Source organism: Chelonia mydas, chromosome 2 (genome assembly GCF_015237465.2).
Source record: "Chelonia mydas isolate rCheMyd1 chromosome 2, rCheMyd1.pri.v2, whole genome shotgun sequence".
In the NCBI taxonomy this organism is placed as follows: domain Eukaryota; kingdom Metazoa; phylum Chordata; order Testudines; family Cheloniidae; genus Chelonia; species Chelonia mydas.
The window spans coordinates 106,578,715-106,596,515 of NC_057850.1; the positions used below are offsets into that span (position 1 = coordinate 106,578,715).

At 42.0% G+C, this 17,801-nt stretch overlaps 3 long non-coding RNA genes across 7 annotated transcripts in view; 2 read left to right on the forward strand and 1 right to left on the reverse strand.

The window, feature by feature from the left end:
• The window catches only part of LOC122464530, a 149,999-nt gene that overhangs the window by 90,818 nt on the left and 41,380 nt on the right, over positions 1-17,801 (forward strand). The gene's annotated exons all lie outside the window — the stretch shown is intronic.
• Positions 1,825-12,223, forward strand: LOC114022694. Of its 4 annotated transcripts, none has more exons than XR_005224391.2 (3): positions 1,825-2,280; positions 6,312-6,411; positions 10,449-12,223. It is a non-coding gene; the product is annotated as an uncharacterized LOC114022694 (long non-coding RNA). The 4 variants fall into 4 exon arrangements; XR_006288651.1 differs by lacking the exon at positions 1,825-2,280 and adding an exon at positions 3,121-3,576; XR_006288650.1 differs by lacking the exon at positions 1,825-2,280 and adding an exon at positions 3,584-4,329.
• On the reverse strand, positions 11,333-15,432 carry LOC122464529. The gene is made up of 3 exons (XR_006288658.1): positions 15,050-15,432; positions 11,885-12,030; positions 11,333-11,458 (listed from the first exon to the last, which is right to left on the reverse strand). It is a non-coding gene; the product is annotated as an uncharacterized LOC122464529 (long non-coding RNA).

Here is a 17,801-nt window from a genome sequence, read left to right on the forward strand (position 1 = left end):
ATTAGTTAGTGAAATGTGCCTAAATATGTTTTATGGGCTGGCATAGATTCTTTATTTGTTTAGATAATTTTGTTCACATCTAGCAAACATCCTTACCTAGAATAAAGGGATAGGAAATACTTGAAATACACTTAAAGACCATGGATTGTTCAAATGCAGACAAGGAATTTCTGAGCAATCTTTAAATTCAAATCACAACTTCTCTGTGAAAGAAAGGTCACTTCTACTTGTGTTCCAGGGCATTCCTTTCTTTTCTCCTCCCCTTAGAGTGATCTCTCCTTTTGTATTATTACGGATGTACCTTGGTTTTGAACTTTTCTTTTTTTTAGTACAGAGGACTGATATTTCATTTTTTAAAGGATAAAAAAAGTAATATATGCAGAAAAGTGAAAATGCATGTCACAGTCCATACCTTTACATTTTACAGGAAAATACGTAATTCATGGATCTGAAAAGAATTAAGATGCACTATTTTTTGCTGAAGGCTTTTTTAAATTAGGCTAATAAATTGCTGCTCTCTGCCTGGCGTGATAATGCATTACATTATCTACTGATGTACATGTATTGTTTGACTCTAATGGTGTGGAAATTAAATGTTAGACATGGGCCAGATGTTCCTATAGATGAATATGAAATATGACTGTTGTAGCTGAGTCTCAATGGGCTAAAAAGGTAGAATGTGAGGTTTTTGAACAACAACAACAACAACAAATATCTTAAGTGGGTCACTCTAATATGCATCCAGATCCAGTTCTAACACTGGTCTATTGAGTGGAATTATCTACCCAAGCCATATTTATAACCATTTCTCAGTGAGAAAAAATTATCTCGTCTTTCAAATGCATTCATGATTATAAAGCTCAAAGAAGAGGGTAAATGTTTGCCAGCCCTGTTAGACTGACAGAAACAGCTTGGGGTGCTTCACTAGGTTTCTGTCTCAGACGCAAACATTCTGAAGGTTCCCTGTGCTCTTCCCCCTTTCTGTGTGCATTCCATGTAGTGGCCAAGGGGGCAAACAAATTCATTACAGTGAATATTAATGAAGGTCTCCCACCGGCATCCATACTCCGGGAAAGACAGGGGGAGAAAAGGCTACAATATCCCTTGCAGGGCTAAATTACCCAGTGACTCATAATGTAAGTAGCAGCAGAATGTTACAGAACATGGGCACTTAGGATATTTGATAATGATGGACAGGAGTGCCTTTCAAAACTGACAATAAAGTAGTTTTGCCTTGTGAGTATATCCTTTTACTGGAAACCACCAATGCCTAACAAAAGAATATCAACGGATTTATCAACATGTTTGCGTGTGTGTGAGGGGGAGGGAGGAAAATTCTTATGCAATAATTAAATGGCTGCAAACAAACTAGGTGGAAACAGCACTGCTGCAGCTCTTTATAGAAATTGTTGGCGATGCTTTGATCATCTGCTGCTGAGCAGTTCCATTTGTTTTTTCTCAGCAGCCAAAAATGTATTTGTACCATAGGGCCCAGTTCTGCCTTCCTTTCCCATGTTGAGTAGCACTTACTCACGAGAGTAGCTCCACCCAACACTAAAACTTATTCTCAGCACATTGGGGATAATCAAGGTAGCATCAGGCCCCTAAGGAATAGAGCTGAGTGATTTTTTTTTTTTTGGACAAATTCATGAAGTTGTTTTGGTAAAAATAAACAATTTCTGAAGGACATTGACACATTTTGATTTTTCAATTCAAAATTACTTTTTTGTTTCTAATTTTACTTCAATTTTATTTTTTAAAGAGATAAACATCAGACCAAAGAAAACATTTTGTTTTGGGCTGACTGAAATGTTTTGTAAGATACAAAATCATGTTTAAAACTTTTTCACTTCACTGAAAAATTTGTAATTTTTTTTTTTAATTTTCAAAAATCTGCTATTCACACAGCTCTACTAAAGAATGATAGAAAGAAATGTATCTTCGCTCTCACCCCACCATCTGATTGCTGTCCAGAACTGGCTGGTTGACAACAGTGGTAAATTGTACCCCATAGATTAAAGGGATGTGATAGCAGGCTCATTGGGGCGTTTTGTGAACAGTTTCCCCTCCTTGAGGCAGAAGGCCTCCCTGGTCTGTAAGCTCAGGCTATGTTGAGCCCTCTGGGAGAAATAATATTGCTGTGGGAGTTTTATTTTTAAGCTTGGAGGTTTTTTGTGTGTATGGTAGTTAGAGCACTGACGAGTAATACTGTATCCACAGAGCACTCAAGCTGGGGAGGCCTACCTGATCAAGAACCCACCCCTCAACCTGGAGTGTGAGGTAATCACTAGGCAGTACCAAGGAATTGCTGCAGCAGCATCACTTGATAGTGAGCACTACAACCCCAGCACTAGCTAGCTGAAAGTGGTGGAGAGTAGTGGAGGGAGCATGGCCGGATTTAGGGGCAGGCGACCCAGGCAACTGCCTGGGGTGGGGAGCTTGGGGGGCACTGAGCAGGGATGGCTCCAGGCACCAGCTTTCCAAGCAGGTGCTTGGGGCAGCATTCAGAATGGGGCGGCAGTCCGTGTCCCGTGGCGGCAATTCGGCGGCAGCTCCACTGCTCTTCCGGGTGCAGCGGCAATTCGGCGGTGACTGCTTGGGGCAGCAAAATTGGTAGAGCCGCCCCTGGCACTGAGCATGCAGATTTACAGATCCTAGCGTGCAAATTTATCATCTTCTATAAGAGAGATAAATCATGCATGCAAATCATGCAATAAACTCATGAAATGGGCTACAGAAGCTATAAAAAATAAGGTATTAAAAAGTTTAACAAATGGAAGCAGGGCGCCAAAGATGCTGCTTGCCTGGGGCACCATTTTGTCTAGGGCCACCCCTGGGAGGGTGGGGCCATGATCACTCCCTACCCTGCACCAGCCAGCAGAGATAGGGGAAAACACACTGGACTGGAACCAGTGAAAGGTTGACTGCAGTGTGTGTTGCTTGGGAGACCCCCCCTCTCTGAGTGATCCAGAATTCTGCACCAGGTTCTCCTGCTGCAACACAGCCCCAACCATCTCTGGTTCCAAAAGCCAGAACTGAACCCTGAGTGTAGGATTTTTAGAAATCAAGTCTGATTATCCATCTAGCTATAGTACTTTTCATGCTCTCTCAGTGGCAGGCACCATCAGACATTAGAGAATGTGTTTTCATCACAGTGAACAGAGGGCTACACAGACTGCTTGTAACTGTTTTTAGCACAGTAAACATGCAAACCAAATGCCTAGGAAAAAAAGCCTTGCCTGGCAGCAATTGATCATTTTTAATTAAAACTTGATATATTGATATTAAAATGTGATATATGAATTTAACCAGCAAGAGATGCCAACCCTAAATGATTTAGGGCACCGCTATTTAAGACTGCTTCTCACCCTATATCCCATCACAGCACTTGCAATCAGCTAGGGAGCGCCTGCTGTCAGTCCCCAGGATAAAAAGCAAATTGCTGAAGGCAGAGTGTTCTCAAGAGAGGGTCTGTTTGCACTGAATGCATTTCCTCAGCCAGTCCATCAGAGCCTGTAGCTGCCTCCTTTCAGGTTGTGATGCAAGACACCTCCTTGGTTTAGTTTACTGCAAATGGTGAGGTTTAGTAGTTGGGTGGGTTTGGTTTGCTAGCAGGTGGGGGCAGTTTAAGGTAGTATCCGATATAATATATATTCTTAGTTTGGTTTATGGTGCCAAGGTACCATTGGAATGGACATCTGTAGCAGGGTGGTTACCCGCTCCGGCCCTGACAGGGATAAGGCCAGCCCTGGGAGAGGGCTGGGGCTGTGGGGAGTTGCAGCTGTGACCAGCTCAGTCAGGCCCAGCTGACCCCTAAAAGAGGCTGTGAGCCAGGAACCCACTCAGCCTCCCTCTGCCTGTAGAGGGAGAAGGGCCTGGCTGCAAGGTGTTGAGCAGGACGCCTAGATTGGAGCAGGGCTGGGGAAAGGTCAGAGGAGCTGGGAGCTCTGGCCTGGAAAACCTCAGGCTGAATAGATGCAGGGTTACAGAGGGGTAGCCTATAGGTAGGTGGAGGCAGCAGGTCCAAAACCCCCTTGCCTGTGTTGAGTATACACTGCAGTCTGTCCCTGATACAAGGGGCTAAGTGGGGACTGGCAGTAGCCCAGACTGAGGTGAGGTGGGGTTTGAGGGTGGGGGTTCCCCTGGGTGGGGGGACCCAAAACCTGAGAGTATGGGTGTACTGCCGGGGGGCAGCACCCCAGAGAAAGGGGCACTGAGTCCTGGGAGGGATATGGGGGCCAGTAGTAAGGTGGATCACTGGCCTGCAGAGGGTGCTCCAGTGACTGGACCTGCTAATTCCTGATGACTATCAGCAGGAGATGCTGCTGGGTGAGTCTGAACCTTTACAACATCTAATTATTTTAAATAAAACCAAATTAATACTGACAATGGAACAACCAGGAGGAGGAACTTTAGTAAGGAGCACCAATTCCCCAGGTTGCTGATGGGTAGCAAAGTCTCTCTGACCACTGCTCACAATTGCTGGAACCCCTGCAGCTACCGTGGATTCAGACTGTTCTCCAGCTGTAAGTTCCCCCTGCCTGCTAGGGTACAGGGAGCACCTGCAAAGCTGTAATCCACAGCCTTGGGAAGTACAGTCCCTCTCTAGGGTCTCCCTGCATTCTGCCCATCCCTGCACAGGGGTTCCACTCCATCAGAACCTTCCATGGTTGGGGAGAATAGGAGAATGAAATCCATTTAGCTCCATTTTGATGTGTCCATTCCAGTGAGATCAGATCCAGCAAAATGCTTGAATAGGTTGGTGATGGGGACTGGCTTGATGGAGTTTGATATGTGCTAACAGCTGAACTTTTTCTGTGTGGATCAATATTGGAGATGTTGTTTGTGAATTAACAGTAAAAATAAGTGAATAAATAAAAGTAGTAATGGCAGCTGCCAAATAATTCTGAAACCAGATTCTGGCCTGCAATTAGGATCTGGGAGGTGTTCATCTGCCTTCCAGGAGCAAATCACCCCAATATGTAAAATATATTTTTGAAAATAATTTTAAAATACATGTTTATTGACAGACAAATTAGCTCTCAGTAAAGTCTCTTGCAGCAGCTGAGCACTGAGAAGCCACTCCAGGACTTTAAAAAAAAAATCTATTTTTCCACAACTTGCACAGCCGTCAAAATCAGAATACAAATTCAGGCCACATTGATCAGTGGGGGGATGGAGGCAGAGGAATTTTTAAAACTCTCAAACAAGACTGTACAGTACTATTTATTTTGCCAGATTTTAATAATTATATTTATAAAAGAGAGAACAGATGAGTCTGAACCAGAACACCAGAAGTTCCCAAACTATAGCAAATTTCAAAATCCAAACCCAGATGAGGTTTTACCTTTGGCAAATTACCTCTATCATTCGAATGGGCTGAATGGATATACTGATATAAAGCTTGGGGTTGGGGCCATATGATCCCTCCACGGTACACAAAAGTAGTCTTCTCCCATGAGAATTACTAGAAGTGCCTCTTATCCTGTGGGTGGGAGAGGGGGAATAGGGCCTCAGGGATCCAGTCATCTCAGGAGGGGCCTGTCCACAGCTTCCATTAACTTCAGTGGTAGTAGAATGCATACATCTCATGGTTTCAGAGTAACAGCCGTGTTAGTCTGTATTCGTAAAAAGAAAAGGAGTACTTGTGGCACCTTAGAGACTAACCAGTTTATTTGAGCATGAGCTTTCGTGAGCTACAGCTCACTTCATCGGATGCATAGCATATCGTGGAAACTGCAGAAGACCTTCTGCAGTTTCCACGATATGCTATGCATCCGATGAAGTGAGCTGTAGCTCACGAAAGCTCATGCTCAAATAAACTGGTTAGTCTCTAAGGTGCCACAAGTACTCCTTTTCTTTTTACATCTCATGGGTGATTGGGCCCTACATTCATAGCTAGATTTTTCTAGTTTGAGCCCATCACCAATTTAAAAAATGAATAAGAGAAAAAGCAGAGTCAGGTATTATCAGGAACCTGACTGAAGTTTGGCTTAAAAATACAGCAGGATAACACACAGCTCTCTAACATTGTCTATTACTAGACACATCTTATAGGCGACCGGAGCAGAAAGATAATACAAGAGATATCAATCTCACTGCAGCAGTGATAATGAGATAGGTAGCTGTGCATAAATTTGCAGAGCATTAACTACTACACAGATAATATAGTGCTAGTGTGATGCTTCCTATCCCACACAAGTACACATAGAAGAAGAGGTGAGCACAAATCCAGTTTTTCTTCAGCATCATAATCCCTGGCACTTTTATGATGAGCTCAAAGATTTTTACGAACACTAATTAATTTTCAGGTTTGAGCCCATCACCAATTAAAGAGATGAATGACAAGGGAAAATGCTGTTCAGATTTGCACAGTGAGCATCAATTCCAAGCAGACAAGATGGTTGTGAGGTAGGTAAATATTAGTATAATTTTACATGGAGAGAAACTGAAGCAAAGAGGCATTAAGTCACTTGCCCGAAGTTAGACAGCAAGCTAGTAGCAGAGCTGGGAATAAAAACTCAGAGTTCTGACAATGTCTTCAGCTTTCACCACTAGATTACATTATCTTTGGTTTTTTACAAGCTGACATATTTTGTCGTCATCTGTATGGTATCCCGTGTCCGGAGACGGGCAGAGAGTTTTTCCCCATACTCTCCGCCTGATCCATTGTTGCCCTGTGGCCCATTTGCATCAGCGAGGTTCATGCAAAGCGGCCAGAGGGGTAGGTGCAAGCTAAGGGAAAAATTAAGTGCTTTGCTTATTGTAACCATAAATCGTAGTCTTGTGAAGTGGTGGTGTAAGATATTCAGCACCCTCAACTTTCCTTAAAATCCAGGATGTCACAGCCTAATAATGAATTTTGGTTTCCTTACCGGAAAAAAAAATAAGATAATCTAGATCTACAGAATGTCACAGCAATGTCATAAGACTTTTCAATACTATTTGTGCTGGAAAGTGCTTTGCAATCCTCTGAAGGAAGGTGCTATAGAAGTGTGAAATATGGGTTAAATGAGACCAATTCAGAAGACACCCTTTCTCCTTGGCCTTCCTCTCCTTTCCCATTTAATGCTATGATTTAATACGTACTTTTGAGATGTGGGCTGTGTGTCTAGTGGTTAGAGCTGAGAACTTGGAAATCCTGGATACGAGTTCCAACTCCGCCACATCAATTTGATTTATGACCTGGTATAGGTCACTTAAGGTCTTTGTGCCCCCGTTTATCGATCTTGTCTATGCAGGAAACACAGCTTTCTCACGGGCCGGTCTGAGACTCTAGAACAAATTCCAGTAGGAACTAAGGCCCATCACAAATCTCACCACCTTCCGCTCCGAGCACGCACTTCAATCTGAGCTTCTCGAATATAAACATGGAGAAGTGTGTATATTTTTAAAAAACAAAACAAACCCCAACAAAACACAATTCAACCCCTGGAGCAAGGATGAAAGAACCAGTCATATGTATGTTACATTGCTCAAAGCGCTACAGATGAGCATGGTATAGCAATTTATATGGAATATCCACTTACAGAATTTTGCCAGGGTTGAGTGAGATTTAATAAATTTTCATGTGTAAAGTGCTTTCAGGTCTGCAGATGAAAGGCACCATCTATTTAGTATTTATTAATAATGAAACCTCTTTTAAAACCTCATTGGATTAATATGAGGCTTTCCCTCTGGATTAAATCTATGACAAAGAGATTTTCCTGCAGGGTTTATTGCAACATGTATTTCAAAGAACTGTGGATCCTCAATGGGAGACTACTAAGTCAATACAGACACACAAGCTGTTCAGTGGAATAAGGCTTCAGGAAAACACTGGGCTTGCCACACTAAGACACATTTCCCCCTAGCAGGAACAGTGGCTACAGAACTTTCCCTGGCCATAATGGCACCACATGAAGCATAAACATATCACCATGCATTATTAGAGCATTTAGACAAAGTTCCAGGAATAAGAGTCCTTTTATTATTTTATTGAAAATATTTGAATTCAGAGAAATCCTGCTCCCAATATTTCGATCAACTTAAATGGGACAGGAGCAAACCCTAAATAAGGGGCTTCCGATTTGTTTGCCAAAAAGCAAAACATTTTTCATTAACGTTTTTTCACAAGACTGTTTTCAGCTGCAAAATAATGATTTTTACCTAGAGGGTAGAATTTTCCAACTATTTACATGGAAATTCTGTGTTTCCCCTTCACTCTTGATGAAATATGGAAATACCTATTTCCATAGACAAATGCTTAGTGAGAAAATTAGTGGTCTTGTGCAGTCCTCCTTCTGATATCGATTGTTCTCTTTTGTCTAAATGTACCCAGAATAACCAGCCTAAATTTATTATAATATAAAATTGTGAAAAGTGAGTGAGGAAAGATGCTCTTCCTAGCCCCAGAACAGATAAAGCAAAGACATAGGCAATACCGGCTGCCCTATATTGCTTCACTACAGAACCCCACCAGAGTGCCTCAACCCTGTCCTTTAGTGGTAAGAAGTAGTTTATCCTCCAGCCATTATCCTCAGCTACCACCAAGAAGCATTACAGTGTACAGAGGAGAATACATTCCTGAAAGTACCTTTGTGGCCTCCAGATCCTGTGCTGGTGGGGTGCATAAATTAAAGCAATCTGAAGGCTGCCTTAAGTTGCAGTGGCTCCTAATAGCCCCAAGGGACCAATACTGTACCCAGTGATCGGCAAGACATAAGTGTAGGACATTTTCCTTTGCTCCATGCTGAGTGACAAAGGAGCCATGCTATCAGAAGATCCCCCTACACTGATGCTTCTGTTGCTGTCTGCTGAATTTAAGGCTGCTCCGCCTGAAGGTGGGGCAATGCAAAGCAGGCACTTCGTAGTGCAGGATTTGCACTCCCATGTCCGTTCTATATGTGGTTTCTCTACAAAGACTGCCAAGAGGGGTGTGAATTCTGGGTTTGGATTTTGTGATGTGAACACCTGGCCGTAGGGAACTGCAACTGCCAAACGCAAACAGACCAGCACAACCGTTATATGGTGGTGGTAACTTTCAGTCATTACTAAGCTGGTCTGGATTGAACCTGTGTTCCATTACTGCTCTGCTGAACCTACCAACCTCTCATTACAGACAACTCTTCTATATATATAATCACTGTTAAATACAAAAGTGACTTGAACAATCCCATTATTGCTTGCGATCAAGAAATCTGTTTAGTGAGAGTTTTTAAAAGAAAAGTCAATAGAAATCTAAATAATAAAATCTATGATTTCCCTTTGCTCTTTAGTTCCCATTTGCAGATTCTCTGCCTTAATGAGTCATAATCATTAATACAGCACATATGTATAAAATAAAACTCATCTCCTTCTGCCTTTCCCCAGCTGCAGCTGCTTCCCCACCCCCATATCTCATTTTTATTTCCAGACCTAAATCACCAAAATGTTCCTGTGGGGGAACCTTCCCTTCACCCACTGTCTTTATTTGGTGTGGATTTAACTTGCTGCTTGTGCACAGAACTATGGACCTGAACTCTGACTGATGTGAGCTGTCTCTTTGCCACACTAAAGCAATCGCAACAACCCAGCTTGAAGCAGTAATGCAAGCTGGACAAAAGCTAAAAGGAAAAAAACCAGCAGACCTTATTTTATCCTGTGAGCCTATCAAGGATTGTTCACCAGCAATGACATCTCTGGCAAACAGCTCAATGAAATTTTTGAAGTCTTAAAGTCAAGGCCAAACTTTCCAAACTCAGTAGGTGCCTAAAATCAGTCTCCTAAATCCAAATTTATTTTTCTCAATAAGTGGCCTGATTTTCAAAGGTACTGACCAACCACAGCTGCCATTGAAACTGACTGACACAATTCCTCTGAAACCTCTCCCTCTGTTACTGTCTCCCCTCCCCCCCCCCACCCCACCGCACCCCCCAGCAGTATTCAGGTGAAACATACTTTTATTTGAAATATAAAGGTCAAAGAGCCAAGAGATGTGTCTGTTGCTTTCTTTGTAGCGTAAAACAGTGCTTCCCAAACTGGGAACCAGGAAAGGTTCATGCCTGATGTTTTTTGTGTTTTCTGATTAAGAGGTTACTAAACCAGGTTTAAAACTCACCTGTTATCTATGGGTCTGCTACTGCTGCTAGCACTGGAAACCTTTCTGTGCCCTCAGCTCCTGTAAGGGCCTTCCACAGAGAGACTCCCTGCGGGGGAAGTATTCAACAAGAAGTCTCTAGTCTCTAGCAGCAGCCCTAGCAGATAGGGGAAGGGGGCAGAGGGAGACACAGGTGAGTCTTATCTTTATAATGGGACAATTTTTACCAAGTGCTAAGCCTATAAGTAGCAAACATTTGGCTGAAGAAGAAAATGCTTTTAAAACTGAGAAGGAAGAAAAGTAGACATTACAAGGATAGTTAAATTGTTTGGACTTTTGTGTCATTATTACTGTGGAAAGTCCATAGCCATAATGTGTCATTTGTTTTCAGGTGTTAGTAAATGAAAATATGAAGCCAAGGAAACTACAGATGCATTTAGAAACCAAACATCAGGAAATCCAGACTCAAGAACCACAATTTTTTCCTTCAGAAATAAGAATTAAAGTAGCAAAGAAAGTCATGTCTAAAGGAGCAGCCTCAGAAAGCCTTAGAAACATCATATGTTGTAGCCATGCAAATTGCAAATGGCAAACAAGCACATGCCTTCTACTTCCAGCAGCAAAAGACATCTGTAGAATTATAATGGGGGAACAAGGAGCCAAGGCACTGAAAACTATTCCTACATCAAATAATATCATCCCTCAATCTTCTGATGACCTGGCAGAAAACATCCAGGACCAGCTGATAGAACAAGCTAAGAAGAGTCAGTATATTGCAGTGCAGCTTGATGAGTTCACAGACATAGTCAACATGGCTCGGCTTCTGTGTTATGTGAAATTTGTTAAAGCAGTTACAATAGTGGAAAAACTTTTTATTTTGCAAAAAGGATCCCAATCTGAACAACCTGTGAGGAAATATTCAAGACCACTGATAAATGTATAGTGCATGAAAGTCTTAATTGGGCTATGTGTGTGGGGCTGTGCACTGATGGAGCAGTAGCTATGACAGGAAAGAACAGGGGAGTTGCAGCACGAGTAAACAAAGTGGTACCAGCAGCAATTTGGACACACTGCATAATTCATCACCAAGCTTTGGCATCGAAGCAATTGCAACCTGAAGTACATGAGGCCCTCAACATTGTTGTTAAAATTAATTTTATAAAACTCAAGGCAATGAACACACATTGGGCTAGTATACTGTGTGAAGAGAGACACATTTGACTAATTTGCTGGAGCTGAACACGAATGTCTAGCTCCTAACTGGATCATTCAAAACCCCATTGTGGCAATAGTTGGTTCCATTCCTACCTTAATTATCTCTGCTCAAGAAAAATCTTTGAATTGTCAAGTGATCAGATGCTGAAGATCAAGTTTTCAAATCTAACCACGAATTCTGGATTTCTGTTAAAGGAGAGTACAAAGAATTCAGTGATGAAGCTGTTGGGATAACTGAAAAAAGAAATACAAAATGGAGTCTGACATCGGACTTCAGAACCCCATCCTTGTTTACCTGAGGGGCACTGAATCAAAGCTAGCCCCAACTGGTTAGGACTGGATTTTTCCCACCTTTTGGGCTCCGGACATTCCATCTGTTTTTCCCGCCCAAATCCTTGAAGGTTTTATCACCTCAGACTTGCTTGGCATTGCTATTTGGAATGGTCCAATTTTTCCCACCTTAACATCAATAAAAGACTGACTCCTGCCTGGATGCCGGGCATCTGAGCAGCAGCCTGTGCGCGGTGCAGTACGGGTCTCATCATGGTTCCAACCATATCGACGAGAGTGACGCCTATCCCGAAGACACCAGAGAAGACCTTCAATGCTTACCTTATCCTACTGTTCCATCTCCGGAGGGCTTCTCTTCCACAGAGATCACCATCCATCCGTTGGACTCCTCAGAGTTCCTCCTTGACTGCTTTCCACTAGCCTGATAGTTAAGGTCCTGAGCACCACCACCACACACAATTCAGCACCTAGATTAAGTAGGAAGAAATCCAATCTCTGTTTAGAGGGTATTTGGCCAAGGGAGGAATTTATCTGGGTCTGGGCTTTGTCCCATTAGAAGTCCCTGTCACTGTTGGTTGTAATACTGGTTTGTGTTTGAGGTTTTCCCCCTTCCCTATCAATTGTATTCTTATCCCTAATACACCTTTTGCTTTCACCTTACTTGTCTCTTCTTCCTTATACACCACACCACACCATACCTGGGGTATTTGTCCACTGGGAGATTAGATACCAGAGAGGGTCATATCTGCACTTCTGAGAAAAAGGGGTATCCATTTTATTCCCCTCTACCACATCTGATTTATTCTAAGAGTTACCTTTCCCCTTCTTTGAGGCAACAAAGCTATGATAGTGCTGCTTTCATTCACTTCCAGTTAACTCGGTGAGTCTGGGTTTTCAGTAATTTCTGTGAAAACTAAACAAATCATTTAAACTTGGAAAACAACTTACATCTGGTGCTTTCTGAGATTCAACCAACATTGCACAACCTTGCAATTTGAACCAGGCCCATTCTTCTCTCAAATCTTAGGTTGTGTCCGAATAGCCAAATTTTCAAACTGTATAGTTTAAAAATTTGTCTTAGATTGGATTATATAATTAAACTAACTGTATGTAGTTGAATAAAGTTGCACACCATCCAAAATCTAGTATCCCTCTTGAATCTAGTGTCCTGGGTCCACAAACACAATAAAAAGAAAATGTTTGGTTGTTGAGAGCCCCCAAGTCTTAAAATATCTGCAAGGGAGCTGCAGTTCTTAGAAGTTTTGGAACCATCTGAGTAAAGTACAGGGCAGGGTTCAGAGAGAAGAACTAAGTATCTTAGAAACTGGAATTTTATTGCTAGGGTTTTCTTTCATTACAAGAATCTAACTTTTTCTATGAGTAAAATATCCTTTACCAACTCCTTCCTTTCGTTATTCTTTTTTTTTTTATTTTACTTTCGGTAATATCCCATGCTTCTGACATCTTGTCTCTTACTTCCTCTCCCTTCTTCAAAACTTTAGTTCGGTCCTCTTTGCTATAATATTCCCTCTCCCATCTTCTCTTTTCACTTTCCGCTTGGTTTTTTTTCTCCAGTCACCCATCAGTTTCCTCTCAGACTTTTATTTCTCAGTTTTGTCCCTCCCATCTCTAGGCTCTAATTGTTTAAGTCCTGGCTTCTCCCATCAATTGTGCAGCAGCAGCTTCCCTGTCATCACTTTGTTTTATTTTTAGAGCATAGCCAATCTCTCCTTGGTTGTTCCAAACTCTTACAAACTTTGGGGAGGCAGGAATTTACCCAGGAATCCCTCCAACACAGAGATCTAGCCCAACACCTTAATTAGCATGTACAAAACACCACAATCATTACAAAGAGCAATCAGTCCATGAGGGTTGGATATAAACCCATGATCTATAAAGGAATCTCTGCTTCCTCCCTTGGGGTGATGGACAATTCTTATGTCTGCTGCAGGCTCATAGGGACCACATGATCAAGCTGTTACCTTGTCCTGTTCCCCAACCCCAAACTCAGGCTCTCAACCTCTTGTGTCCCTGCAGAATGAGCACATCCTTTCTCCTGCAGCCTGTGCATTACCTTCTTGAATGGCATTCCCATTCTCTTATCAGAGGATAGAGGCAGCAGCAGGAAGTAGGGATGGAGTTTCCTGCTAGATCTTTAGCCTACTAGGGCTTTGAGGAGTAGAGATCGACTTCTCTTACCTGTCCATCACCTACCCAGTCAGTGCTCTGAGAGCAAGGTCCCATAGCACTGCTACTCTGTGGAGTGGGAGCTTCACACTGTCCATTAGTGATTTACACTTCTATCTCAGGCTCTTCAGAAAGTTTCTCAGCGTGCTTTAAGAATTCTATGGTTGGAGAATCAGTGAGATAGGGTACATGTTGTTCTCTCTGCATGTACCAGGAAAACTTAAAGCACCCTTAGGGTTGCCTGAAGGTTTTAAGGAAAGGGACATTATGCCCTGATCCTGGAGGGGGGGGGGGGGGAAACACTGGAGGTGAAGGGTCTGCCATGGAGTGCCTCTGAAATCAGTAGGGCTTCACACAAATGCAGGGGACTGCCCACACATCTATCTTTGCAGGATCTGGGCCATTAAGTCTGAATTTGGGAATATTTGTAGATCAGCCCAAGATGTGTGCAGGCTGATTCTCGGTGTTGTAGGCTATGAGGTCATCCTAATTTTTAATAGTTCAGATTCACCTGTCCTTTACACTGATGTAAACCCTAACTCACTCCATTGGCATCACTCCAGATTTTCACTAGTGAAACAGAGGTGAATTGGATCCACTCTCTTTCTCATTTGTTCTGCAACAGCTGTACCACACAGCATTGTACATTTATTCCAAGTCTATTCTATCTACATTTTAAAACAAAAATTAGATGACAATCACCCATTCTTTGCGTGTCTTGCTAATATCTGTTTGTCAATGTCACTGTAGTAATAATGAAAATCATCTTTTATTTCCACAGAAATGTAGGGAGCTTCCATTTTTTGTTTTGATGTGTACGTAGGGCAACAGATACACATATCCCCTACATAAATTGTGTACGAGAAATTTGTTGAAGTTCACAGAACCTCTTTGGTAAATTTATTACTTCGGATGAGATTTGCCATTATTTTTTATTTCATGTCTAGTCTTAATTCCCACAGCTGTTAGCTGCTATAATCCATCATTTTCTTGGTAGAAGACATAGGTGCAAAAACAAAACACACACGCACGCTGGCCCCCAAAACTGGTCGCTTTGCTTCCAGTTTCTGAATCTTGGAAGGGGGTTATAGGTACTTAAATGTATCAACAGTTTCCACTGGCAACTGCAGCAGAATAGCATGATACCAGTTCTACAGCTGACATGAAATGCCATTCCATATGTAAAGCCATGTCTTAAACCCACAAGGACACTCAAATAAACTTTGTACTTTCTTTTCCTTTTGTCTAACACCAAATGGGTTGCGAAGAAGAGCTGGATGCTTAAAAAAATGCACTTACAATTTTGGATCCAAGCTGTGAGAATACTCATTGGAGACAACTGTTCTCTCATGGGCTAGTCTTGAATAAACAATCGCAGCTCTGTGTGATATTACTTCTTAACCAGATTCTAGCATGGAGCTATTGGCTTGCCATGGTTACTTGCCTTTTAAACCGATGGTGCTTTTTCCTTCCCTTTTGCCAAGATTCCTGCTTACTTGGCAGCGGCTCGTTCTCATTTGAACTTTTGCCCTCTTTTAATCTTCACCAAATTTTAGTCTAAAAGAACCTTTCACAGATACCTTTTGTTGTCCTGAATTTCTATTGCTTGTGAGAACTAACTTGTGGATCTGGTCATTGGAATGAGCTCTTCTTCCTGAGTTACCAGCCCCTGACAACGACAGGCATCTGTGAAAAGATTAGAAAATAAAATCACGACAGCACAAGATGCTATCCCATTCCTGAAATACAATTAACGAGGAAAGAAGGGGCGGATATGGACACGGACATGCACACACGTATATACACACTTTGCCAGGTCATTCACTAGGAGATTTGCTTATGCTTGTCAGTTCCAGAGGCTGTTCCACTTAATTCATCTGAGGATAACAGTTAAAAAGTTCTCAGAAGCATTGCTCTGTCACCTGGGGGATCTAAGACTGAATCCTTCACTTGTGCTTCCACGTCCTGAGCTAGCAGAACCCGAGGGGAACGAGTATGCTCAGCATGGGGGAAAAGGAGAGTGCATCTGGTTCCTCTTGAGGAAACTCTCCAGACAACCCAGGACTTGAACTGACTGACTGTCAGGAGGGTGAAATACTTCCTCTGCCAGAAAAGGATTGATTGATTTTGATTTTTAGTGTGCTTATTGTCCCTAATATAGAGATTTGGGGGGGGAGGAGGAAATAAGGGGAAAATGGGTTGGCCATAAAGAATTCCCTCCCCAATCCTGTTCAGTAAATTAAGGGTCTGGATCCTGCTCCCACTGAAGTCAATGGGGATTTTGCCAGTGACTATAGGGAATAGCAGGCCCTTCATTACCTATAAAAACAAGCTTTATTCTCCGCCAAACTGACACATTGTGTGTCTTCTGTGTACAGTTGTATATGCATATACATAAATAATGGAGTCCTCTTTAACCAATATTCACTTATTTAAGAAAACACATTTTCTTGCATTTGTAACATTTCTGACTTTAGTATGAGAAAAGCTATCACTATCCAAAAATCTCTTAGGTTCAGTAAATTGGGGTGAATCATTTTTGTCTAGATTTTTAATATAAAGCAGGAACCTTTTAAAGTTCTCAGGAGCATTAAGACATCTTTACTCTGCACCATCTAGAATGAATTGGAGTAACATCTTTCTGATAAATTCATCATATGTGCTGATTAATCAGACCAGGATTTATTCTTCTAAACTCTCAGAATAATAATATTTTAACTCAAATTCCCCTTTCTTAGACTAAGGCAACCAAAGGACCAGCTCTTCATCATATCATCTGACTGAAATCAGCTCTTTCTTGTCGTACGAATATTGCCTACTTTCATTCTTTTCTTTGTTTGACTAATATTTTTTATGAGTTGGAAGGTTTTAAATGAAATTATACAATTAAAACCAAAGAGTCTGCCCTTATGCACACACATTCATTTATTTAATTTTAAACAGCAACTTTCTTTGCAGTAGCAAAATCAAATTCTAAGATAATGTTTCTAGCAGCAGTCTTCTTTCTTGTAAAATTTTATTGGCAATCTACTTCTCCTTCTGTGCTGAAACAGTAAAATGAAAAGAGCATGCCCCTCTTATTCCGCTAGTTTTAAAAAAATAGTATCTTTATTTCCTTTGGCACTCATGCAGAAGACACATTTTTCAGCTCAGCTAAATAATTATCCATCTCCATGATATTTCTTCACATGCAAAGCATCCTGACTGACTGAAAAATCACTAGGTGGTTGTCAGAAGTGTCCTTTATTGGTAAGTATTAGTTATAGCCTGTCTCTCAATCTTCCTGTTTCTGAATTGGGAGCGGACAATTTGTAGAACAGATGAGAAAATGTTAATACACAAGATCTAGCTTTGTCTATGCACTTCCTTAAAGGTGCTGAGCACCCTCAATTCCCAATGAAAGCAAGGGCCTTGAGGGTGCTCAGCACTTCTCAGGAGGGCTCAGTACCACACGGGATTAGGTGCTTAGTTAAGGTACACAGCAGCTTTCCTGTGTGAATGATGCACAGAAAATTACTTCTGGTTGAGTCAAGCTGAAGCTAATCTATTTTACTGTAGGTATTGCTAGAGCATCAGTCACCATAATATCTAAGGCCTCTATCCTGCAATGAGCCTTGAGGAGCACAGGGGTCCACTGCATGGAGCTCATTCCAGGACTTGGACCTAAGCAATTTTACAAGGGAGATGTCAGGGATCATCGGATTAAGCAGTGGGAACTATTGTCAAGGGCTCCTCAGTCCATATCAGCCTGGGATGCTGCCAAGATCTCCGTCCCAAAGCAGCCATGCCTGTGACAAGACAGGCGATGGGGAAGGCAGATGGATAGTAGCACTTTGTTTTGCACTGAAGTAATAAAACTTTACCTTTCTCTAGTGCCTCTCATCTGAGAATCTCAAAATGCTTCACACACATTTTCCGAAAACTCACAACACCACAGAGAGGGAGGTAAATAATACCCCCATGTTAGAGGTGGGAAACTTAGGCACGGCAAAGTTATATAACTTGCCCACATTCGCCAAGTGACTCAGACAGAGCTTGATGGACTTAACGC